The sequence below is a fragment of the Athene noctua genome, chromosome 6 (assembly GCF_965140245.1).
Source record: "Athene noctua chromosome 6, bAthNoc1.hap1.1, whole genome shotgun sequence".
NCBI lineage: Eukaryota > Metazoa > Chordata > Aves > Strigiformes > Strigidae > Athene > Athene noctua.
This window is the reverse complement of record NC_134042.1, coordinates 6,960,323-6,986,393: the sequence shown is the minus strand read 5'-3', so window position 1 is coordinate 6,986,393 and position 26,071 is coordinate 6,960,323.

The following is a 26,071-nucleotide window of genomic DNA, read 5'->3' as shown; positions in this document are numbered from 1 at the left end:
AATAAATCTAAGCAATAATGTGATATAGTAAAATCGATATGGATTATTAGGAGTAAAAGTGTTTTATGAGAAACAGTAACAACCTTTTAGGATCCCTTAGGAAAAAACATTGTAATAAAACTAGAATAAATTACTACAATCTAATCACCTTTTCAATAACTAAAATTCTTTAATAGAATTTATGTTGTCAGAAGAACTGTTGCTTTTAAGCACAGTGCAAACAGCTGCTGCTGCTGCATGCAGTTACAAAACATGCGGGAGGGCTGTGTTGACAATCTACCTTTCCGACTAACTGTTCTTTGATTCATTGTTTTTCTCTCTGAAGCATTTTTTCACACTTGCACATTGTCTTGAGCCTTCTACCTCTTTCTGTCAAACCCAAGAGTACCCTGAAGGGGCCTGAGGAGGGTGGTGAAATTCATATGGATCAGCTGCCCTAGAAGTGGCCTTTGATATCACTTGTGCTAATAAATTAGGAGCATTAGGCAATAAATTGCTCTTTGCAATATGTAGCTTGTTCCCTTGCCCTTCTCTAGAAGGAAGACTGAAATGTCTTATTTTGAATAGTACATTACTTTTCTTTAATATATCTGTTAGAGAAGATAAATACATTAGAGAAGAAAAATCAAAGAATGAAACCTTGCATTTGGGCTGGAAAAAGCAAGATTTGTGATGGCCATTTGTTCCTGGGAGAGCTCAGTAACAGCTTTACACTGATTTCTAAGACAGTTCCATCTGCACATATGAACTTTCCCATCACTGAAAAGTATTCAAAGTCCAAGCTGTCATTCCTGCTCAAACTTCAGATATGCCAGGCCCAGACAATTGAATGCTTTTAGAGGAAGCTGTGACCTTGAACTCAATTCAGTATTTTATAGTAAGCAATTTTAGTGAGCAGAGGACAAATTTGATGTGCTTTCAGTAGCCTGTGTTGCTAGGGAGATGTCTTACAATGCTCTACAGTATTAGGAACCTAAGTGCACAAAGGCATTGTGCCTTGGTCATCCTATTACTATCATTCAAAGAAGAGGTGAGAAAGGTATGAACATGAAAATCCCATTTCTCACCCATTCTACTGTGACTATTTGCAATATGTTTGGTAGGCATGAGCCCTTTTGCTCCAGACACCTGTGATTAGTTGCTAATTAAAGGTTACTCCAAAGTAACTTTTTCAAATTCATATAATCTTATTCCCTCCAGTACCCACAAAAGCCAGAGATAAGGGTTGGCTACTGTGCAACGTTAGGTCATAGAGAGAGATTCAGTCTGTCCCAGAACCATCTCATCCAGAATGAGAGTTGGCACTAGAGCACCTGAGCTAGTTAATGCCATTTCACTCATCTTCACTCTAATCATTGAAGCCTAAAGAAAAAGCTGTGCAGGGTGTCAATGTGACGTATGAAATACTGATATTACAGGGCATTTTCCCTTACATACTTCTGACAACATTGCTGAAGTGATGAAATTCTGGAAGAGTAATCTGTATTATTTATAGCAAAATAGATCTTTGTTATTTTTACTGACATGTTGTATGATAAATTGAATATTCAGTAGAACTGTTGTTTACCTTCAGTTACAGTCTCTGCTGACAGGATGGAATACTCTTCTGTGGTTGAAAAAATGATGCATTTCTTCTGTTATTTGGCTGTACTGTTAGCATATATGCATGCTTAGAAATGTGCACAGGTGTGCATACAGCTGCAGGTACATCAGTGAAGGGTGAGAGGGCTGTATGGGTGCACTACGTTGCACATTAGTATTAGGCACCTTCTGCCTGGCTTTTAAGGCTCATGTAAGGATATGCTAGTCTTGTGAGTTGCTGCAAGGAAATATGTCCAGGGTGTCTAACGAACCCTGGGGCATCTTCTGATGTGTAGGCTAAGGGTTCATTAATGAATAATGGAACTGTACTCATCCTTGTGCTGTATATCTACTCTTTGGCTCATCACAGTCATGGGCCAACAAGAGGAACGTCTTAAGCAGTAGAGAAACTTTTCCACATTTTGAAGGGTCTTGCATTTTCAGGAGTATAGAGTCAAATTACATAAGAAAGGATTAAAAAACAGCAGCTAGTTTTCTTTGCAAATGCCATCTTATTAAATTAAAAGCAATGATGTAGATTCAGTGATGGAGTTTGGAGATAGGTCCAGAAATAGATCCCTGGTAACACCACGTGTGGATTCTTAATGTTTTGAGTTATGGTCAAAACAGCACTGCTGAATGGTGTTGCCAAGGTTGGATCCATGCCCAACAGATACTTTGAGCATATTAGTAAAATCCTGAGTTGGTTCAGATGTCATTTTTGCAGTAAATGCATACGATTTCATGCTTACACATTTTGGGCATTATTGCTTTTATGAACTGATGATTTGAACGGAAGGTAATAATCCACACCAGATCTGAAAGAGGTACACCAAGGTCATGTGTGCCCACTTCTTAGCAGTTTAGCCCCTGTGGCATAATAATCAGTGAACTCAACTGGAAAATGTGGAGTTCAGGCACATCTGGGCACCTGGCATAACAATCAATTATCTGTGTTAATGCATCTGCAATTTTTTGAATTCCAGACTATCTATATTTGTTATTTTCTAAAGAGACATTTGAAGAACATGCAATGGGATCTTTTACCCATTGTACAGTGTCATCACTGGCTGGATGCATACAACAAATCTCAAATCAATGTATTTCACTTAGATGAAAGTGTACTTTGGCATAAATGAGATTACATGAATATCATGTTTCAGAATTACTTAAAAATCCTGCTTCTAGAGAATTGATTTGCTCTTGGAAGCTCCCAGGTCTATTTCTGAATAAAAGCTGAGTCCCATTTTCCTTACTTTTCTTCTTCTTGTGGCAAAGCTGAGAAAAAAAGAAATCAGTACCTTGACGCTACAATGACCTTCACACAAAAAATGACTTATAACAGAATTTAAATTGTTGATGACTTGCATAACTGTCTTTTATATTTTATATCATTTTGCAATTACTTTATTATAAAACATTAATCCTTTCTTCACTTTTAGATGGTTCATTATGCATAATATTGCGCAGGAGTAAGACTTCAGTGGCTCTCAAATACTACTTTATTTCTGTGTCATTTTGATACTCAGGTTGGATATGGTGAATTCATAATTGGGAATCTCCCGTATGTTTTCAAAATTAGTCTCAGTTGAAGACAGAATATCATATTCTGGAAGACTACTGAGCCTATTATTTTTCATTTGATTTCTCTATAACTATGAAGTATTTAACTTAGGTCAACAGTCCTATCAGCAGAATTGCCTCCTTACTACCTTTTTTTTCCATCTCTAGCTCTGCTAAGTGAAAGGTGATTTCCATCTGGAAATTGTTCCATATCATGTGTGAGAAGAATTGGAAGTAAGAAAGAATATATTCAGAGTCTCACTTCTGTTGGACAGGTAGTCACAGCACAAGCTCCCTACTACAGAAACAAAAGCTGAACTTCTTTTTTGTGGTGTTGTCAGAAAGGTCACTGTCTCATTTGTCTCTGAACCACCTTTTCATCTTCAGCCATACTCGACGTCAGCGAGTAAAATATATTGATATATTTGTAGGATTTCTTCAGCATTCCTAAATATGCATGAGCTCAAGGAAAATTGCACCTGTATTTTCCACATACATACTGGTTTGCTCATGCTTGCAGCCAGAGGAAGAGAGCAGTGGAAGTTCTGCCTCCAAATCCTAGGATGAAAAAAAGAGACTACAGCTCGTTTCTCAAATTCCTGCAAAGGAGAAAGCCTATGGCTGTTATATCACTGTCTCCTGAGGATGACTGTGAGAAAATAATTTCGCTGCACCAAGCAGAGGACAAGTACCCCTGAAACTTGTATTATCATCAGATGGGAACTGCTGTGCAAAAATTAAACTTGTGGCGTGAAAAAGGGTAATTCACGGCAGTTGAAGTTTATGCCCTGAGGCAAAAGATGAATATGTGTACTTCACATAACCACAATGGTAATGTTATGCACTGAAATATCTAGGTCTCTTACTTCTAGCTAAACTTCATAGAGCTCTAATAATACAGAGAATACAAAACAGTGGTGATTAGAAAATTGCATTTATGTTCCAACGTACCTGATGACTGCAAGGCAATTCAATCTGACATCCTAAAGCAGTTTGTGAAATGTGTTCTGGTTTATTAAAAGGATGTTTACAGCATCATTTCATGTTTTCAACATGACAAGTCCATCTCCAGTTACTCAGGGTAATCATTTATAACATATTCTGCTTTTTGTAAAAGAAAATCCCACTGGCCAGTCATTGCTACAACTTCTTTGCTATGGCCTCATTTGCAATGTCACATCCACGATGTTCATCAGAGGGCAGTGCAATGCTGTGCCCTGCTCAGAATTGATGCTTTATTTTTCAACCCGGGTGTTCAAATTAAATTGCATTGATTCCTTCTTTGACTTCTGCATTAAAAATTACCTTGAGTGGTTTTAGCATTGTGGCCTAGGATGGTTTAAATTTAAAATGAATGACCAAGGGTTCAGCTTTAGTCCCTGTCATATTTGGAACTATACGGAAAAAGCTCTAACAGCCTCTCTGTGTGTTTGGAAAAAAGTTTCTGATGACACCTTGCCAAAATCCTCACTTTATTCTTGCTAGTTTTACATTGTTGCTGTTTCCTGGAAACAAATTTTATCGCAGCAGGAGCCCAAACCAAGAAATACTTCAGAAACCCCTAGCAAATGTTCAGAGCTGCCACAATTATAGAAATAGGTGCTCTTCTGACTCTGCTCCATACATACTGTGGGTGGATCTATGCCTGCATCTGGAGGTCAGGGGACAAGTTCCAGGCTCTGGTGGTGAAGGCTCTTAAGAAAAACTAAACTACAACACAATCTGCATCAATCTCCATGGGCTGTTGCAGTCAGAGCCACTTCAGTGTCAGAGGCTGAGTTAGCAACAATAACATGTGACAGGTCATCCAGTCTGCAGAGATTGCGTGGTGCCTGAGTGTGTTTGGAATGTCTTTCCGCAATGCAGGCACTGCTGGTCTGAACCAGGAGCAACGGCGTGGTCAGGGGGATCCCAGCCTGCTCCTTAGCCTGGGCTCCCAGTAGACATGGGGGTTGCAGTGGCTGTAAGAGGTGAAATGGGGATGACTCTCACTGAATTCTTCCTTTAATGTAAATAGTCACGGCTTTGCTTCTGTGGTAGGGCCTAACCACATTCTCCCTTCTTAGTCAAAACTCAATATTTAATAGAAATAATTTATGTAACAAATATTTATGTAAACCGATTGAACAAACTAGGTAGTGACATCCAGTTATCCTTCAGCTGCTAAGTAGATTTGAGCAGTTCCTGTGAAATATTTGTATTACTGTTTCAAGAATCAGTAAAACAAATTCTTCATATATATGAAGAATACGCTCACATGTTCATACGTTCTGAGCTTGGGCTGCCATTACTTTTTGTGGCTCTTGCCTCATTGTAGTGGTTTAGGCCCTGCCAGGACAGGAGACCACGTTGCCGTTCTCCCTTCCCCCATCCTCAGGCCGAACAGGCTAGAAGTGATGCACAATCCCCGGGGTTGAAATAAGGAAAAAATTAATACAACAATGTAATATTAACAATCTGAACAACAACAATAGCAATAATAACAACAATAACAGTAATAACAATAAACAAGACAAAAGATATACAGAGAAATACCGCAATGGACACAGCCAGCTCGCTGTGCGTGCTTCCTGTGACCAAAGCCACAAAGGAAAGCTTCCCACGCTGCCGCGCCGGACCTGACGTCAGCATGGTATGAATAACCCAGCTGGAGATCCCTTGCCCCTCCCTACTGGGGAGACTTAACCCTATCCTAGCTGAATCAGGACATTCATCAAAGTATTATCAGCAAAACAGCCGACTTCATATCCATTTCTTCCCTCCCCTGCAGAGCCTGGATAACCTGTCTCTTTCTTCTTTTCATTATGGGTCGATCCAGAAGGAGAATCTCCAAAGACAATGGGGAAACATCATACAACACCACTGCTTTATGTTATCTTTGTCATCCACCACATAGGAAATTCCATATCAGGACAGAACAAAAAGTACGTAATGAAGAACCGTATAGCCACTCTCATAGAATCAAAGAATGACAGAATAGTTTGAGTTGGACGGGACCTTTAAAGGTCTTCTAGTCCATGCCCCTGCAATGTGCAGGGACATCTTCAACTAGATCAGGTTTCTCAGAGCTTCCTCCAACCTAACCTTGAATGTTTGCAAGGATGGGACATCTATGACCTCTCTCTGCAACCTGTGTCAGTGTTTCACCACCCTCATTGGAAAAAATTTCTTCCTTACATCTAGTTTGAATTTCCCCTTTTTTAGTTTAAAAACATTACCCCTTGTACTATCTCTACAGGCCCTATTAAAAGTCTGTCTCCATCACCCGCATCTGTCCTTTCTCTGAAAACAGGCAGCAATAAATAACTAGGAAAGCTCATAACAAGGAAAAAATACAGTAATTCTGTCTTCCAACTGCAGTACCCTAAGGTTTACTGTACTAGATCTTTGTATCTAGTGTGTATGTTGTACGTTACAGTCTTCCATACTAAATTCATACTGAATTTTTTGTCTTGTCCTTTCTGAGTTGTCTAATTCCAAAATTCCTGAGATTTTAGTGATGAGTTTCTAAGATTACAAACTTTCTAGTTCTACAGGTGATAAACTAGGTTTCATCGATTCTATTCCTATAGGAATCTGACCTTTGCCCTTTTTTTTTTTTGCCATTTATATTACTCCCAGTCCATTGGTGAAAACTTCACTGAAAACCTACTGAATTATATATGCCTCTAAATGGCTCCCAATATCAGCTACATAACATCTAGCAAAAATCTCAGATTTGAACAAATGCCTGTATATAATTTTATCTAGTTGCAGCCTCTTGGGGAAGTAAGAATAATGATCTAGAATGAGTACCAAGTTTTGTTATTGACACAAACAGATCTATGCCTACTTTACTTCAGGGGGCATTTTTTTCATGTGAGATCAATGTAGATTTTCTGTTGCATTTTTGGCATTTGTAACATGTTAAACCAGTATCTTTAGTGTTATTATTCATAAAAAGTTTCTGTATCTTCTTTTTTTTTTTTTTTTTTTAGATTTTTAGTCCCTTAATAACCTTCAAGATCTTTTTTCTTTAGTTTATTCCAATAAATAATGTATTATGTTCAAAGTAACATATCACCTAACACTGGAGTTTCATTTGGGAAATGACCAGCCAATCTGTGCTAATAATAAATTATTTCCTGATGGTTGTTATCCTGACTTGTTGTTTTGCAAGTCACAGTGCAAACTGTCATTTTCTCACGTGGCTGTTTTCAGTTTATGAATTTTTCACCTCTGTTTCTTTTTCTTGTTTGTAAGGACAGTATTGATGATGATGTCAAAATTATCAGAATTTGTCTGTGCAGTGTTCCGCGTTAACTCCGAGGTGTACTTTTTCCAAGCCTTTTCTCTGGTGTGGGGTGGTTTGGGTTTTTTTAATCTTTCACTCAACAGCTCTCCACTCCCCTAAGACCTGCCAGGAGTGCCTGGATGTTGGCTTTCTCCCAGTTAAAAATGTCACTAAACCTTTTTCATCTCAATAGCATAATAAATGTTTTATATCCCAAAGAAACAGCTCACAGCACAAACTAAATCCAAATAACAGTCTTCAATAATCTCCTAAAGGAGTGTTAAATATTCTGAACATGTACACTGATGGTATAAAGGCACAGGCTGATACATCTATTTTAGATAGTTGTTTGGCATCAGCCATATGGCCCAAATTTTCTTCCTTGGTTGGTTATTGAAACATGTTTTCTTTTCTACATCTTTATTCAGTGTTTTTGGGTCTCTGTACAAGCAAAGCATTCTTATAGTTTCTTCCTTTGCATTAATCAAACGTGTCTCTTACACTGGTTCCTCTATTTGCAAGTCAAGAAACCTATTTAGTTTCTCACAACCGTCAACTTTCAAGCATAGGAAACTCTAGACACAAATTGTAGATTGGTTGTGCTCTTCCAGCTTTATTTTTTATTCCATTAAAAGTTTCTTTATTCTCCGGAAGGTGACCTCAAACTCCTCCTCACTGTACATAGCTGAACTCTATGCTGTGTACATATTGCTTAACAGGGTAAGCTGGTCCCTGTATGACCTAAGTTTTTACTTTTATTTTCCTACTTCTGTGTTCTTTCAGCACCATCTTGTTTCTGGCTACATACTGGGTGTGTCTATAGGTTCAAAACCTATAAAAACAGGCTTAATTTTTGTTAAATCAATACTCCTTAAATTTCTCTCTGGTATCCAGTGATAGGATGTGTGGGAGTGGTTCAAAGCTGTGCCAGGAGAGGTTTAGGCTGGATGTTAGGAAGCATTTCTTTACCACATGGGTGGTCAAACACTGGAACAGGCTTCCTAGAGAGGTGGTTGATGCCCCAAGCCTGTCTGTGTTTAAGAGGCATTTGGTCAATGCCCTTTTAATAACATGTTTTAACTTTTGGTCAGCCATGAATTGGTCAGGCAGCTGGACTAGATGATTGTTGAAGGTCCCTTTCAATGGAAATATTCTAGTCTAGTCTAGTCTAGTCTAAATAAAGGAGTAAATAAATGCTGAAATAAATACTCCTTAAATACTCTTCATGAGCACAGCTTCTTCTCCAGAGCAACAGGAAAATGTTTCACATACTAAGTGAACTTGTTAGTGTCAGAAATCTTATAATCTGCTATGGTCTTCCACAAACCCATTGCTTGTTTGACACAGGTTTGATTCTCTTGTCACTGTATTCCAGACAAATTCAGCTCTAAAAATTTTAACAGCTTTGTTTTTCTTCTCATTATAATTCTCCTTACAATTTATTTGCTTCAGACACAATGCAGTGCTTAGTATAAAATTTCTGAACTAGTTTTAACTGCTTTTTTATAGGAGTACTTGCGTTCCTACAGCCTTTCTCCAAACTTCAGTGTTTGGGGTTACACGACTTAAAGGTATTATTCCCAATATCATACAAACTCTGTTGCTATGCTGTGAGAAGGAGGTGGACACAAGGTGTTTCTCTAAACAAAAATAAAGGATGAGAGACTATTATGCTACAGAGTCCCCCTGCTCTTTGAAGCTCTCAAAGCTCTCAAAAATAAATTAGAATTTAGAGGAAAAATATTGGAAGCTCTTTCACATTTCTCAAATATTTAATTATATTCTTTTCCTTTCTCCTCTTGGATTCTTCATCTTCTCCTGTGGTTGTTAAATGACTTCCCGACCTCTAACTTTGACCCTTCTCTGAAGTCTGTGTACCTAACTCTGTGTTACAACACCTGGATGATTAATTGGCTTGTCAAATAAATCACTATGTGCACTCAGATACCATTATTAATCTATTAATCACTTCAGTAAAGAAGATGTTAATGCTATTCTATCACCTTCAGACAATTCTAGAACCAAAACAGGGAGTAGACTTACGCTTGTATTCCAACCTCACCCTGCACATGCATACCAACAACAATATAAAACACAGATTATTGATAATTTGGTATTTTTGTAGAGGGATGCATTGAAATCAGGCCACCAATAGCACATGACATTAAGACCTCTTTTTTTTTAAAAAAAGCACTATTTCATACTTCTCTGCCTGGAGAAGTTGACCAATGACATCATCAGAACTCATGATGGGAAATGAGGGTCACAGTAGCATTATGAGATGAGCAATGTCTCTGAGCAATAGCCTCTGTCATTCCCACAATACCATTACATCAGAGGGATGCCCCTGAAAGGGGCGTGTTTGAACTTTTGGAGATGGAGCCTCCTGTCTCTTATCTTTCAGGTCTGGGTGAAGTAGGATGCCTGCTTGAGGCTTCCTTCTGTTTTCTGCTTTTTCTGAACTTTCCTCCTTGCTCTAGTCTCTACTTAAACCCTGCTTTTGCCTTGATGACTTATTTCAGCTCTGCATCAGCTCTCAACTCTTCATACTCCCAATCCACCCACATTAAGGCTAATCAACAATTAGAATGTTACAAAGATTTCTTTACAGTGAACTAATTCTTCTGTTTTACCTTAAAACTAAATAAAACACTCAGAAGTAGATTCCCTTCCTCTCCCCAGAAGGAATTAGGCTTTATTAGGAGATGAGGAGGTGAAATATATGGGTTATACTATGTTCACAGTAAATCCATTGACTTCAATGGCACCATTTGAGATTTACATTGTAGAGAGAGAGTTTTAAACTACGGACTTCGTTTTCATTCAAAATTGGAGGGATGCACGAGAACTGCTTAATCTATCTTTTGATCCAAATGCCTCCTCTCAATTACACCCGTATAGATCTTAGATAGAGGGTTTGGGATGACGAAATGATGACTTCAGATTTAGATAGGCTTAACTGGCAGCAGATTTTGGCTCTTTGTCTTCTTTTGTGTATCTAACAAATTACATTTTTTACTAGGAAGATGCCTACCGCATTTTTGGTGTATTTACTGGAGGAACAAGAGGCATATTGCTCTGATTCATTTTTATAACCCTTCCTAAGGATGTTACATATTTCTGTATTTATATTTAGGCTGACTTTTTACAATTCTCAAGGGAGTGTGTGAAGTTTCAGAAGAGAGATGTTGAGAAAGACAGCTCTGAAAGGCTGAGTCTTTTCACTGAACAGCATTAACTTTGATATTGCAAAAGAAAAAGTAGTTCTATTGATTTTCAGTAACTTTTTCACCCTCTAGGAATAAAAAGTGTGTAATAGTTCCTGAGGTAGCCAGATTCTTTTATTAATAGCAAACACTGAACTACAGAGTTGGTGCAAAAATAAGTATTGCTTGTTTCTTTTCCATAAAGTAGATCTGGACGGATGGATACATGTGCACAGTAAATTGGAGACGGTTGGGAGACACTGGTTTGGATACAAGAAATAGTAAAACTAAAACAAAGAACTTATATTATGACTACTAGTGAACGGAATGTCTTTACTTGACTCCACTCTCTAGTCAATGGAGTGCCAGGAAGCACTCTTGACCTGAACTGGCAAATTACAATAGAATTAATAATATAAACATACCCACGTTATAGAACAGGTGGTTTTGGATTCTTCAGTGCCTAGTTTGGGACTCTTAAGGTAGAAGTAGGACAAGTGCAAGAAATTGATTACAACATCCCTTTTATCTAAAAGCTGAGACACACAACCTATTATTTAAGGCTGACATAGAGCACATTGAATTTGCAGTTTAAAGACTTGTCTTTTTTGTTTATTTCTTTCTACCATAAACTTGTGCCCAACCCAAAGCACCGGCAGCACAGCATTGCATTAGGAATTCATAAGATCTGCTGAGACGATTGAATTAGCAGGCTTAGAAACAACAGAACTGACTGGCAGTGCTTGGAGTCAGCACCAGGCCTCAGAAGACCATGTCTAGTTCTTCTAACCACTTCTTGGGCCATGGTAGATGATTGCTACAGAGCACACAACATGAATTTTAGGAATCCCTTAACTTCTGAGATTCAGAAAAGTAGGATCGTTTCACTGCTCCCTCAGGCTTGCTAGACCAACTGCAAATAACTTTCTGCCAATTAAGAAATAATAACAATAAATATGTAAAGACTCCTCCCAATTAAATAAACAATAAATAAACCCCAAGGGCAAAGATCTGTTTTGAAGTCTGATAGTTATATCCTATTAACAATGTTGGGAAGAGGATATTAAGAGTTGTGCATATTTTTCTTTTCTTGAAAAAGCCTTTTGAGTAATGTTTTTTAGGCTATAACACAGAGCATGGCAAAGCTAAATAATACATGATTAACTTAGGAAAACTTTAATTCAACTTGTCTTTGTGTTATAGGTATTCATTATATCAGAAGTTTTGATTTTGATTTTTTTTTTTTTTTTTTTTTTTTTAATCTAGGAAAGACCTTTGCCTCACTCAATATCCAGAAAGAGTGCAGAATGGTACAGAGGCAACCACACTTTTGACATTTTCCTCCATATAAACTCTTGATTTATCAGCTGGAACAAAATGCTCCCCATATAGCTTTTGTACATATCGTATTAGATACATAAGGCATAGTTACTGGGATGTCCACTGGAGTATCTGCTGCATTACAAGGCTCTCAGCTGTGTGCTCTGGTCTTAGGCTGCAGGGCAGGAAACAATATTCTGACTCTTCTAGACCTTCCTATTCTCTCTTACAGTGCTAGTTATTTCTGAGGACTTTTTATACGGAGGGCACACATTATACATGTAGCACTGCATTCATTCTTTGCTAACAGCTATGAGAATCCACACACAACAAATTAGCTCAAAAGTCATTGCCAAAGTATTTATTGACAAGATTTTTCCAGTTGCTAACAAGGTAACCCTGTATTATTTTCATATAAGAAAGCTGCCACCATAAATGTCAGCTGGGCCACTGTGCCACAGAACTTGTAAAGCCATGATACAATAAAATTTTAAAAATATGAGCACGCTAGAAATAAGACCATAGTAGGATAAGAACAAAATAAGAAATTTAGAAAATAATAAAAAAAACCCACGAAAAAAACAAACCAAAACAAACAAAAACCACAAAAAAAAAAAAACCACACACAAAAAAAACAAAAACAAAAAACCCCTGTCCACTGGGAATACTTGGGTCTTATAAAATACTGTTTAAGAGTCTTTAAACATATATCCTGAATAGAGATTGCTTAGAACCTACGGAAAGGACTTTGGGGAAAAAACCCAGCTTTTTAAAAAGGATCGATTGGTGTTTTTTTTCTGCTAATATTGAATTTTGTAAAGATTTTTCTAAGCTATATTGATAAAAAAGTCATTACAAGCACTGATTGTCTGTGGTTTAGATGAAGAATTTTGTATTTGTCATTGTTAACCCAACATGTTCAAAATGGTAAATCAGGCTACAGAAATCGTTACTACTGAAAATGGGGCAAGAGAGGATCTCACTACATGACCTCATATTACTACTCCACCTCTTAAGGCAGAATCAATGAGAGTTTAAACATTCCTGGATAGAAACCTGTCCAATTTGCTCTTAAAAACCTCCACTGGTGGAGAATCATAAGGTCTCTAGACAAACTGTCCTACTATCCTTACAGCAGAAGGTTTTTTTAATGTTTAACCTCAATCTCCCCTACTGCAATTTAATCCCGTAAAACTGGTTTAAAAATCATGAGATTTTAGAAGTAATATCTCTTGGGATCTTTATATTATTTGCCTTCTGGTGTTTGATCCTTTCAGATTAACCTTTCCAAACGTCCCTTAGCAGCAATGAGAACTTGAAGCTTACTTTCTGAAAAGAAAACCGAAAGTTAATTTTCTTGTAAAACAATATAACTCTAAACTGGGATTTCAAGGGGAAAAAAAAAAAACACCCAAAATTGCAGGGCTTGTGATAAAAATGCAAGATCAAGAAAATTTCTGTGAGAAATATGTGATGGTTGGTGTGCCAGTTTCTATTAGTCTACATCAGAATTAACTATGTATTTATATAAATGAATACAAATTTAAGGGCTGTTTTCAGGGTTCCTTCAGACTGGTGAAAATAAGGAGAAGCATTGTTAAAGTCAGTGAAGAGTAAACTGATGTAAAGTAAGAATGGATCTCATCCTTAAGAGTACAAAGTTGGTTCTCTTGTAAAAGAATTGCTTTTTAAGATGCTTTCTATAAACTGTTTCCACAAAAAAAAAAAAAAAAAGCAAGGTAAAAACGAGCATGCTGTGCATATTTAAGTATTATAAACCAGATCAGCTGGAACAAGGAAATTTGGGGCTAGATTAATTTTTGAAAGCATTTTTAATGTTACGTAATGTGTGTTCCTGAAACCTATTTATTAGACAGCATTAGTGGAAAGGGGTAATCTAACTCAGCTACATCTCTGGGAAGTTATAAGTCTCTTCGGTTTGTTCTCAGTGCAACAGCTTACAACTTTAATTGTTTTAGGTAAGGGAGAAAAAGATTTCAAAAATCAAGTTTCAGGAGAGCTTTAAATATGCAATTCTTAACCTGATTAAAGGGCTGTGTCTCCCAGTCTTGCAATCATTGTATTGTTATGGAAGTAAATTATCAATGTAGTGCAGTTCTCTGATTTTAACAATCCCTCAGCTCATCAGTGTTGTGTGCAATGTTTTCTTTCTATGACATGGAAGGACTGAAGATGAAGGGCTGTAAAATCCTTAGTTGCACTTAGATCTTTTTATGTCAAAATTACTTTCTTGTCCATTTGCTCCTGGCTGGTAGACTGCAACCACTTCTTTCAGATGCTAGGACACTTCTGCTACCATCCATGCCTGAGTTACTTGGGACTCACATTACTGCAATTCATTGTACATGGAAACAAAGCATAAATCAGAGGCAGAGATGATGCACTGGGCTGAAACATGGGTGCTGGTTTCCAGGTGCGGTACAAATGATTAGTTTTGATCTATAAAGACTCCTGTGGCTTCAAATCCAAAGACCAGCAGGAATTTGCAATAATGCCACAGCTGCAATCAGCAAACATGCTAAAGCACCCTTGTTTTAAAGGATCTTCCATCCATGGGTCTGCAGAGAGGCTTCCTGACTATCAGCTACCAATCCATTGATCTTCAGGACAAACTGCCACCCACCTCTTCTGCATGCACAAGGTCCCACTAGGGTACGGCAAATGGGGAAAGTAAAGGGAGGTAACAGACTAGGAAATGGGAAAAACAATTGTCTAGTTCTGCCACTGACATACAGGCTGGAGAAGTCATCTTCCTTCCTTTATGCCTCTGTTTCCCATCTTATTTGTCGATGCAATTAAGGCCAATTACTTGACCATCTACAATGGTTATTTTTACTTTTAGAGTGGCTACAACAAAAACAGTGATAGGGGAATGTACACAGGCACTCCTTATACAAGTGTATAATTTGTTGACTGAACCTTGATGCTCTTTTGCCCCAATACCTTTTCCTTGAAATAGATGTTCCTGGAAATATAAACTTGACACAGCAATCGGTGACTGGGATACAGGCTAAGTTTACAAGATTTGATATCCGTGTAGGACTACTCCAATAAACAACAGGCCTCATGCACTTCCCATGAGCTTTCCTCTCACCTTCTGACAGTCAATAATCTAAAGGCTCTGAGTGCCAGAGCCTATATACAGACCGTTGTGGGGGGGTTTTGCTATTTAACTTAACCTCAGTTCTGTGATTCCTTTTTGGAAACATTCCTGCTTTTCACTTCCACTATGGCCTGAGAAAGAAAAACCCAGTATATGCTGGTACATGTTGGTAGACACAATACTGCCTTTTGTTTGTTTTAAACTTCCTGCCTGATAATTTCATTGGGTCCCATGTAGTTTTTTCTTTATATGAAAGATAAATAATTGTTATCTTTTAACTTCTCCCTTACTTTCATGATTTAATAGACTTAATTTCCCTTTCACTCATCTCTTTCTCTATCTGAATATTATTGTCTCACCCTTTTCTTGTATGAAAGCTGTACTTTTCTCTGCATCTTCTCAGATTCTAACAGGATTCAATTACTTACAATAGCATAGTCTCTTCCCTGTGGGAACTTTATACAAATAGAGTGAAGCCTTGATTTTGGATCAGGTCTATGCACATTACAGTAACAAAAACAATTGATACGAGCTAGTGTTTATATGTATGCCAACTGATAAGAATGGGGTCGATTAGACTTTGATTTCGTTCAGATCATTTTTAGATGAAAATGTATTAAGTTTTGTTCACATTAGTGTACACATTTCTAATAGATGACAACACTGCTTTGAGCTCTAGATCTTTGGTTTAAAATTAATGTTGATATAAATCTAAATAAGAAATACATTCTTTACCTTTCTCAGTCTGCACTAAAGTGCTCTTTTGTGCAAATTGCTAAAATGTACTGATATCAAGGTTTAGGAAGAGTATTTATTCTATGGAATCCAAAATCTTGGAGGTGTGCCACAGAGACTATACTGTGAGCACCACACACAAGTATATTTTTGAAAGGAAGGTTGTGATCTGAAATTCACGCCAAAGAGTCATTCAGATGAAATAGGACTTCACTGTAAGTTTTTGCACATTTCTGGCCCCCTTGAAGCTTGCTTAATGCCATTTTATACAGCAGACTTTCAGAACTGCAGTTAGAGAAAAGTGGGAAATGTCTTTGCATTTCATGCTCAACAAAATTAAAGAAATGGAGGCATAACTGACCAGAGTAAAGCCTACCAGGTAATCCCATTGTATGAGGATTCTAAATACACTATAACACACATACACAAGTGCGTGTGCACACACACACATGTGGATGGACACGTATACACAGACATCACAGGTCTACGTGGAGAAGGGGACAGGATTACAAAGTGAAACAGTCTCATTTTGTTTTAAAATAAACACTCATTTTTCATGAAGACATACACGTAATCTGAAGGTCCAACAGAGACAGTATGTACAATGAACATATGTGTTCCTTACCAGATGCCTAGCACAGGAATACGCTGGAAAGCAGATTTGATTGCTACAGCTCTGCTGTGTGTCTCATCTCTACCCAGTAGCTTATTTGAGAGTAAAGGCATAAAGGAATACAGTGCCTGATGTTCTCCCCGTGCATCTGGCTCTTCCTTAGCTGTGATTCAAAGAGTCACCAGCAAAACATAACCCAAACAAAAGCAGATGCTCAAAGAGGAAGAATCTGATTGATTTTCATGAAATGTTCTAAATGTTTCTTTTCTGCTGGAACATGCCTGTGACCTATATCACATAACAAGCAAAGAAAAAATTCAGGCATCACAGGTCAGGTAACTGTTTCATTGATAGTACTAAAGCAGTAGTCTTGTTACACTGAATTTATTCACAGACCGTGATGCATTAATTCCCTTTTTGCTGGACATGGACTTTAAATCAAGCATTAATAGATTTCAAGACTGCCAATAAAGGACTTCCAGGCTGGAATGGCTCCAAAGCATTACATTCCTATCCTGTTAAAATAAAACAAACCCAGCTATTCTCACAGACAACTCACTGGTCTGGGCCACTTGTGCCTCGTTAGTATAGAAAATTCAAATACTTGTAGTAATACATCTTCATAGACTTTGTTCACCTTGTTTTCAAAAAAGCAGTGCAAAAATGACCAGGACTTACACTTTATCATTCATAACAGTATGACAGAAACCAACTTCAGTGATATTAAGCAAACAGAGAAACTTTAGTCCGGAAAGACCCCGACAGAGAAGTGAAACCTCTTCTGTGCTGGAGCTATTCAAAATATTGAGGCAAAACCTGATGTAGGCCAACCTCCTGCTGTACAGGCACACTCTATTTGTTATGAAAAATAGCCCAATTATGCTCCATTTCAGCATGCAGAAAAATGATCCAACCACGTAACCACAGATAATAAATCCAACATGTATAAATGGCCCCAGTGCAATTAGTTGCTAGACTGAGGCAATTTAGCCCAAAAGAATACTAATAGTTCTAGCACTCACTAAGGAGAGATCTAAGGCATGAGTAGCATGAGTGTACCCCAGTTTGAACCCCAATTACTAAGAGGAGCAAAAGAAAAATAATTTGATTTCCTGGTAAATTGTGACATAAGCAGAAAAGCTCCTATATAGCATAGGTAGACAGGAGAGAAACCTCTAGCCTGTTTGCTTGACATATCCTTCAGAGCTCAGAATCACAGCTGGACAAAGTGAATGAAACAAAGCCTTCGCGAAAGGGCCATTATTTTAACTCCTAAGCTTCCAGTCCTCCTCCTCCCTTTTCCCAGGTATTTATGGCCTTTAACTAGCAGAAAGCTAGGCTAGTTATCTGAGGTTATAAAGCAGTTCATACCCTAAAGCACACATGGCAGTTGCATTCCTATAAGTAAAAGCTACCCTTTCAGTTCTGGATCTCAGCAGCCATCCAGCTCCCTACATTCAGCTATGAGCCAGAGTGGGAGCTGGCTTCTCTTCAAGGATAAAAATTTCCTAAACTGAACAGCAAAATGAAGGATGTCAGAGTTTTTATCACGGGGAAGGAGAAAGGCCATTACAGTTTCTTTCCGGCTTTCTTACGCAGTTTGCCACTAGCTTATGTGAGGTGTTCTCTTACTGTTTTGAAGAGGCTTTCCAGCCTAAAGATTCTTTTCTGAAAAGAAAAATAGTATGAAGTTTGAATCTGAAAATTCTCCATAGTCAGATACCTTATGCTTATGATTTAAGATTACCTCTACTTAATGGACAAGAAAGGAAAAGCCTGAAGAAATAATGGGTGCTGTACTGCACAGCAGAATTGAATTAGACCCTATGGTTCCCAGTTCTGCTGCAAACCATGCTCAGCAGAGGTACATTGTAGGCAGCATAACAAACACTGCAGAGATTAGAGTCTTGTTAAAGGAGCAGAGAGACAGAATCCTCTATAAAAAAACAGATCTGACATCTGGATTATAAAGGGAATGTGACCAAGTGATAGACTCTGGAAAGCACAGAAGAAGTAGGAAAACTCTGTCTGACATGGCCCTTTCTGCTGAGCGACAGGAGATGACCTCATGTATCGATGGTTGTGGACCTTTGGGCATATATCTTAGAGAGCCAGAAACAAAATGAGACAGAAAAAAATGCCCATCTGCTGCATGCTGATCAACTAGACAGAGGAGGTCTGTTGCTTCTCTTTAAGTCTAGTGCTTTTGAAGGGACACATTTAATGGTTCAGATCTGCTATGACCCCCTGGAGAAGCATTGGCATTTCTGGGCAAGCACTCATAGCCATGACTTTTATGTTCTGTCCCAGTGTAGCAGTTACAGTAGCACATCAAATGCTACTGAGAACTTGGATTATCAAAGTGTTTGAAAATGTATAAACTTTGCCATGTAGCACAAGCAGTGGACACGCACACACGCAGAGAACTGGAAAGTCATAGAACCACGTGTGCTGGGGTCCTTGAGTCAGGCATAATTCGGCCCTGCATATTTAGTGAAAAGTTCTAATTCCCTTTTGCTGTAAAGTAAAACAAACTGTAATCCAGGCTATTTTATATACCTTTGAAATGCGTTGTATATAATAGAATAGCTGCATTGCTGATGACCTCTCCCTGTAGTATTTCCACTGAAGGCAGGTGAAAGTGCTGTCCCCTTTTCTTCCAGCTTTATTTGAAACTGATTTTTTTTTTTTTTTTTTTTTGTGTGTGAAAGGTGTTGAGAATGCCTCTTGATTATCCCATCACGTTGTAGCTCCAATGGATGCAGTAGAAAATAATATTTTCTAAATCAGTAAGTTTCTCAACTCATAAAATTTCACTGTATAAACAGTCTGTATTCCTTGTTACTCTTGTTTGGGACTATATAGATTATCCTGATAAATTAGGCGGATATACCTTTATGTACTACCATAACATATTGCATCAGTGTCACACAATGGCCACTGTGCTTCTCTTCCTATTTGAACTTTCAGCATCCTAAAGGGTATCAGAGCTTGGCTTCTTTTCCTTCAGGAGTAGAAAAGCTCATTGGGCAAAGGCAAACCATCAACAGCTAAGACAGTGCAGGCCACAGGGCAGGTGTAGCTCCCATCAAGAAATTACCTGTCTGGTAAAAAAAGAAATGTTCTTCACGCAGATCAGTACTCTTGCAGACACCCTTGACATTTCACATTCAGGGATCCACTTCAGGGCTATGAATTAAGTGTGCCTAATATAGCACTTAGCAGCTTGACATAAACAGCTGTCTTGACAGATGCTTCCACCCCATACATGACAGCTCCTCTTTTGGTCAGTTCATTGAGACTGAACCGGCAGCCAGTCTTCAAAGACATCTGAGCCTCTGCAGTTTGAACTCCAGACACAGTTTAACAGCAGAAACTGAAACGGGCTTGAGTCCCTGCAGAGGGGGTTCAAGGGACTGATAGGCTACTTACCATGCTGATGTGTTTTTCTTGGCATACGTGCTGCAACTGTTTGTACCTAACAGCGGCTCAATCACGTTGTTTGTTATGTTGGATGCTAGCTTCAACGGGATGTTACACGAAGCAGTTTCAAACAGATTCCACACACAGCATCTCTTTAATGCTCTTTTTTGTCATTTATTTTTGCTATGCTGCTGCCTTGGCCATTATCACACTAGTTATAGCACACATTCCACTGAATTTATGTGGAGCTACTCAGTGAGAAAAACCAAACACATCACAAAATGTGTTTGATTCTCTAAGATTAGCTGGACTTACTATGAGTTACATAGCCCAGTCATTTTTCTATTGCCTCTATTTACACAATTATTTTACAACAATCGTCTGAAGTTATAGAGCTCACAATTTAATCCTAGAAATCAATGGATAATGTTTTGGTGTTTTGCTGTTCTACATACTGAAAAATTTTAGTAATGAGAAATATTCTTCTTAAGATTTCTGGAATTATTATTATTTCAAGCAAAATCTTAAAAGCATATAATTAAAGGAAACATTCTGCAGATAGTTATCCTCTGGTGCAGGTCTTTTGTCACTACTTGTTTCAGATTAAATTTGAAGTTCTTATCTTTGCAAAACAAACTTTCCTATTTCACAGAACATGTATTTTTACTTGAATAGAACTTTGTTCCACATGCATTTTTTTAAAAAAATCCCTTCTTTTCTGTTTGAATTTATAACAAAAAGTCTACAGTTTTCCCACTGACTGACAGCTAGAACATTTAAGGAGAATAAGAAGCATGGCTGAACATCTTTACAAATTAAATTTGTTGTGTTTTTCAGTCATCTGTTGTGATATTTGGGACACTTTCAAATACCACACTCAGATGGCACTGTGCGTGTCTCTCTCAGTGGCACAGTTTGACTCATTATTCTTATTCTAAAGTCTTTTGATGTGAATTGTGATAATTGAAGTTGTTTGTGCCGTATTAATCTAGGAGGCTACAGATCTAAACTGCCAGGGTGTGAGATTGAGATGACTTGGAAGTAATGAATGCCACATGACCAGCTGTGAAACTTGCCATAGAGGCATTAGGCGTAGAGTCTATGAATATGCCCCATCTGATATTTTTTCTCATGAGACAGAAACTGTCATAGAGTTAGTCATGCTGAATCATGTCTAACCACTTTAGTGTTCTTTTTCTCCTAGTACTTTGTTTACAGACTGACCGACACGCTTACAGTACAGACTAGGACTACAGCCTCTTAAAGGCACTGTTGTGGAGTCTGACAGAACTTTGTGCATATTGGTGATGTAAAAACCTCTGACATCCTCTCTAGAGTCTAAGTTACCCTTGGGGCCAAGGAATATTGTCACCTGGGCTGCAAAGTTAATTTTTCCTCTCTGGGAAACCGATAGTGTCTAGCATCACAGTGTTAAAGGGAAGGAGAATCCATCTTCATTTCAGTGCTTACTGCAGCTAATGATAAGCGATTGCCTGAAGATGCAGGCAGCTCTTGGACAAGTTCTGAACTTGCAAAGGTTGCAGCTACAGTTAACCAGATTCCCAGGTTCCTACAGAAATACATGAAGTGTTGCAAATAGCTGAATCTCTATGTAACTAAATTATTCCTTTTGGTTGTCCAAAAGTTTTAAAAATTAGGAAGTGAAACCTCTGGTCAAAATGCTAAGCATATTTTCCTGAATTTCATGGAAAACTGAGATGTTTAAATATATTTGCTTCTGAGCTTCCAAAGGATTCTAAAAAACAGCTCTTTCCAAATAGAAAAAAAAAAAAATCAACTTACAGTTGAAAAATTAATGTTTAATACTGAAAATCTGAACGTTGATACTATGATTATTTTTTTCTTGTAGCGTCTTGATAAAAATCAACTCGAATTTATGTTTTCTCAAATATGAAAGAACCAAGGTTAGGTTTTTCAACCAGGTACTCATCTATTTTTACAGATTAAAGATGATACTATTATTTGGGCCTATAACCTTGCATTAAAAGCAACTGGGCAATTCTATGGAAGAAAAATTCCCTAGGGACTGCATTGGCTCAAAAAATATTCAAACCAATTATCAAGGCCTCGAGGGCATTAAAAGGTCTTAATGAGAGAAAATAGCCTAACCTGGAGCCTCTTCCATACCCCCTGCAGTGCATAGACCAAGGTGCTCTACTTAAGCTCATCCTGGGACCTTCAGACTTTGCCTGAACTATGATGGAGAAGTTCCGGTCTCTGTTTTAGCCCTAGCAGTGCCTGGCTTAGTATCCTCTTGCTCCTGGCTTGTCCTTGCCACTGTGGCCCTGCATGGTGATCACCAGACTGAGTCTGATCCTGGTCACCCTCATTGGACCTGACCTGTGGGTTGACCTGTGGCTTTGGGCCTGCCTCCATGCTGTGGATGTGCCTGCTGCTCTGGGCTCTTGGCTGAACCTGGATGCCCTCCCTGGCTCTCTCCTACCTTCCATTTGCTATGGTCAGGAACAGGCTATTGCACCAGCTGCATCATTAGTCTAGCTTTTAATATAGCCAAACAAAATTTAAGGAGCAGTTAAGTGGCAGGTAGTGTTGTCCTGCTTTCAGTTAATGCAGGTCAAACATTACTCCACTTCAAAGTCAATTTAGGCTGAAGAATATCAGTCAGGTTCACAGACAGACACCAGGCAAAAACTTCTTATGTTTTATGTAAGATCTGTGAATTGATGCTAATCAAAATTTCTTTTAGGGGGTTGTGGAAGACAACAAGAAGGTAATTATCCTTTTGGATGACTTGGGAAGCAGATTTTGAAGGGGATACGTGTCCCCTTCACAAAATAAACAATGACTGGAAGCCTCTGGAACGTCCTGTTTTTTTCCTCACATGGTTTAATCATGTAATCATTCTAACCTTTAAAAATGTTAAAAGAGGTCTTTCTTTGTGCTTTACTTTTTTTCAGTCCCTTTTTCTTTTTTCCGTCTTTCACCTTCAGATAACATGAGGCTGTTGGATTGAATACTTGGAAGCAGTAAAACATACCCAGGCAAAACTGAAAAGGCTTTTCTTACAAGGTAAGTCAATTAGTAATTTTATGGTTGAAATGTTTAAATATAAACCCCTATATATGGGGAAATACTGATTGGGCGAGACTGTAAAATCTTATTTTACTTGAATGCACTCTTATTTTTCACAACAGTTCCTTTAGAGATGACATAGTCCTTGTAGGTTGGCTCCCTCTTTCTGGGAGGGCATGTGGGAGAGTAGTGATGTTGTCCTAAAAACCACAGTTCATCTGCAGAGTCATCTGGGTCCTGCACACCAAATACCAGCTGGCATCACAAGAGTTCTGGATGAATACTAAAGATCAAAGCTTAATAAATCCAAACCAGGGCATTATGGTATCATTGATGAAGTAAATCCCCATATATAGTAGAATACAGAAGTTTCAATTACAAATATTGGTAAATAATAGATAAATCCTCACTGTGCTAGTAATAATGGAGCCCATAGAAATTCACTTTGGTAGTATCCTGGGCCTTGCTGAAAGAAGTTGAAATTCACATTAAGTTTTGTTGACTTAGGATGCAAAAAAGTTTATCTGTCATCAGGATCACAGCTGCATTAAACATTTCATCAAAGTATTCTGAGTTTTACTTTTAATTATTCAGTTTCACTATCAAATGTGTGTTTCCCTCAGTTCTTTTCACTTTCTCTTTGGTGTTTTCCCTTTTTTTTTTGGTCTTCTATCGTCCTTCTCCTTTTTTTTAAATGATAAAATGAAAAGACAAAAATGGTAGACATGCAAAACAAATTGGGAAAGATCCTTGTAACAGAATTAAAATCAAAGAAACAAAATTATCTTGGAGGAGGATAGAGTCTTCTCACATATAAAATGTAGAGAAAAATTCAAATATTTTCTTTTTTTAGAAATCACACCAAGCTGTTCGCTTCCCATTCAAACAACATGTCACCTGTAAAATGTGGCAGAATGACCAAGGGGTAGGCCACTGGGGTGACATTTTTTGCAAAATATCCTACAACAACTCTCTAGTATATTTTCAGAATTCCCAGAGAGATTAAATATGACTACGTGTGGCCTAGAATATCCTTCCTATCAATTGCCCTAGGACCTTTTCCCCAGACTTTATGTATTTTCTTATAGGACTGAGGTCATGTGGATAGCTAGTACAGTTCACAGGAGATTTAAACAAGCCCATTTCAAAAGATAAAACCTTTCAAAGTAGTAAAATCTAATGTAGTAGTTCTAATGACTTTGGTAGAACAGCACTCCCTGCAGTCTGAGAAAGGAGGAAAATGGGAAGGTTTCAATTGAATTTTTCACACTTTCTGGAACTGGCCTTCCTGTGGATGAAAGATTTCATATTGTTAATGCTACCAATTTTTGTGTTCTCGTCTACTTACTAATATCGAAAGGGTAATCCTCTATAGTCCCTCTCTCATACAGGCTTAATTCAATTTGTTTCCCTGGGATGGATAAGCTTCCAACTTTTTCTTTTTCAAAACTGAAACAACGGATTTATTGAACTACATCTGGGTCTGTGTCTCTTGAATCCTTTCCTCTCTCTGGGAGCAACACAGTGATGGTCACAGACCCAATAATGATGGCTGAAACTCTTTTATTTCTACATGTCTATGTTTATCTATAGGTATAATGGTGTGCAATAATCAATTCAGAAATGTGTCTTCCAGGCTGAACAGTAAGCAGTGGGTGAGCTTTGCAAACAGCCTGTTTTAGAACTGGAAAAACCATTTGCCTGTGTTTACAGTCAGCTAAAGTATTCTTTTAGTTATTTAATGTTCTATTAATAAGGCTGTAATTTGTACAAGAACTCCTCTCCCTCCTTTGACCTTTGAATTATTTAGTATTGCTCTAATACGGTAACCATTTGAAGTCGGCTTTGCAGGTTCCACCATTGTACATCTTCTCAATAAATCTCCAGTTCAGTGTGGTATTCAAAAGGTTAATGTAGGTTAATTCAGAAGGGTTTAGTTGGAACAGATCAGTTAGAGCACCTCTTCTCTTTCATATTGCCTTATCTGCAAACGCCCAGCCTGGTCAACTTATCTTTCATTACACAGCCTTGAGCCGGCGACCCGTCATGAAAATGTGCTTGGGCTGAGAGGTCAAAGGACAGGCCTAGGATGTACCTTCTGCAGGGTTTGGCTAGTGGGGTGCCACTTATGGTTTCAGATCTGGGACCATCTTACAAGACAGACCGCCTTGCAATAGCCAACCTCCTTCAAGCCTGGAACTTCAGGCAATAGATGGCAGTGTTGTACTAAAAACTTTATCTGGCAAGGGAAGGTGACTTCAGGGTCCTGCTGATGGCACCCTGTATTGCTGCCGCAGGAAGGGTGCACCTCCTCCATCCTCAGTGCCCCCCCCTCCGCCTCTGCCATCCCCACTCTGCCGGGGCTCCCCCCGGGGCTCCCAGCCCTCATCAGCACCTGCATCCAGGGAGAGACAGGCTCATCCCTTCTCCTCCCTCCCTTTGGGCTTTTGTTTCGCGTCTGATGATTAATAGCTCCGTGTTGAATAACAACAAAAGAGGAAAGTTACTTGTGTGTGCTGCTGTTATTGAGTAGCAGACAGATTAAATGCTGCATGATGCGCAGTTTCCTAATGAGAGTATTTACTCGAATTTGTTTCCCTCTGTTGTGTGTGTATTTTTTTTTATGCAAGTAGAGAGACTCCATTAATCAATAGGTTTTACAAGGGACTATGTATTTTAGCAGCAAATTGTCAGTTACAATTCTTTGCTACTCGGTTTGTCCTCCAGCACTGTTTACTTCATTGTTCCCTATTAATCAAAGTAGCAGAGGTGAGGACAGCTAGGAAAACTTGTGCTGAATGTTTCTGCTCATTCATTTATTCTGTGATTTGTTACCCTTCCCATCCCTCAGAGCCTTCCTGCACTTACTCAAGTGGATCTACGTCATCACCCCTAGGGCTACAAGAAGGAAGTGCTGATTTTTAATTTCTACTGAGCTGAAGTCTCAATTTTTTAGTTACGACAATGAAAGACTCTGTTTTGCAGATTTTGTGGTTCTGTACCAAGGCGTTAAAAAATTGAAGCTCACAGCCCCCTCAAAGGCAGGTCAGCCTTGTCTAATGTGGCAATAAGGCGTGGACGATAAGTGTCTTGTCCAAGCTCAAACGGCAGCTCTGTAGCAGAACAGGGACTAGAACATAGACTCCTCACCTCCATCTTGTTTCTTCTCATTTTCTTTC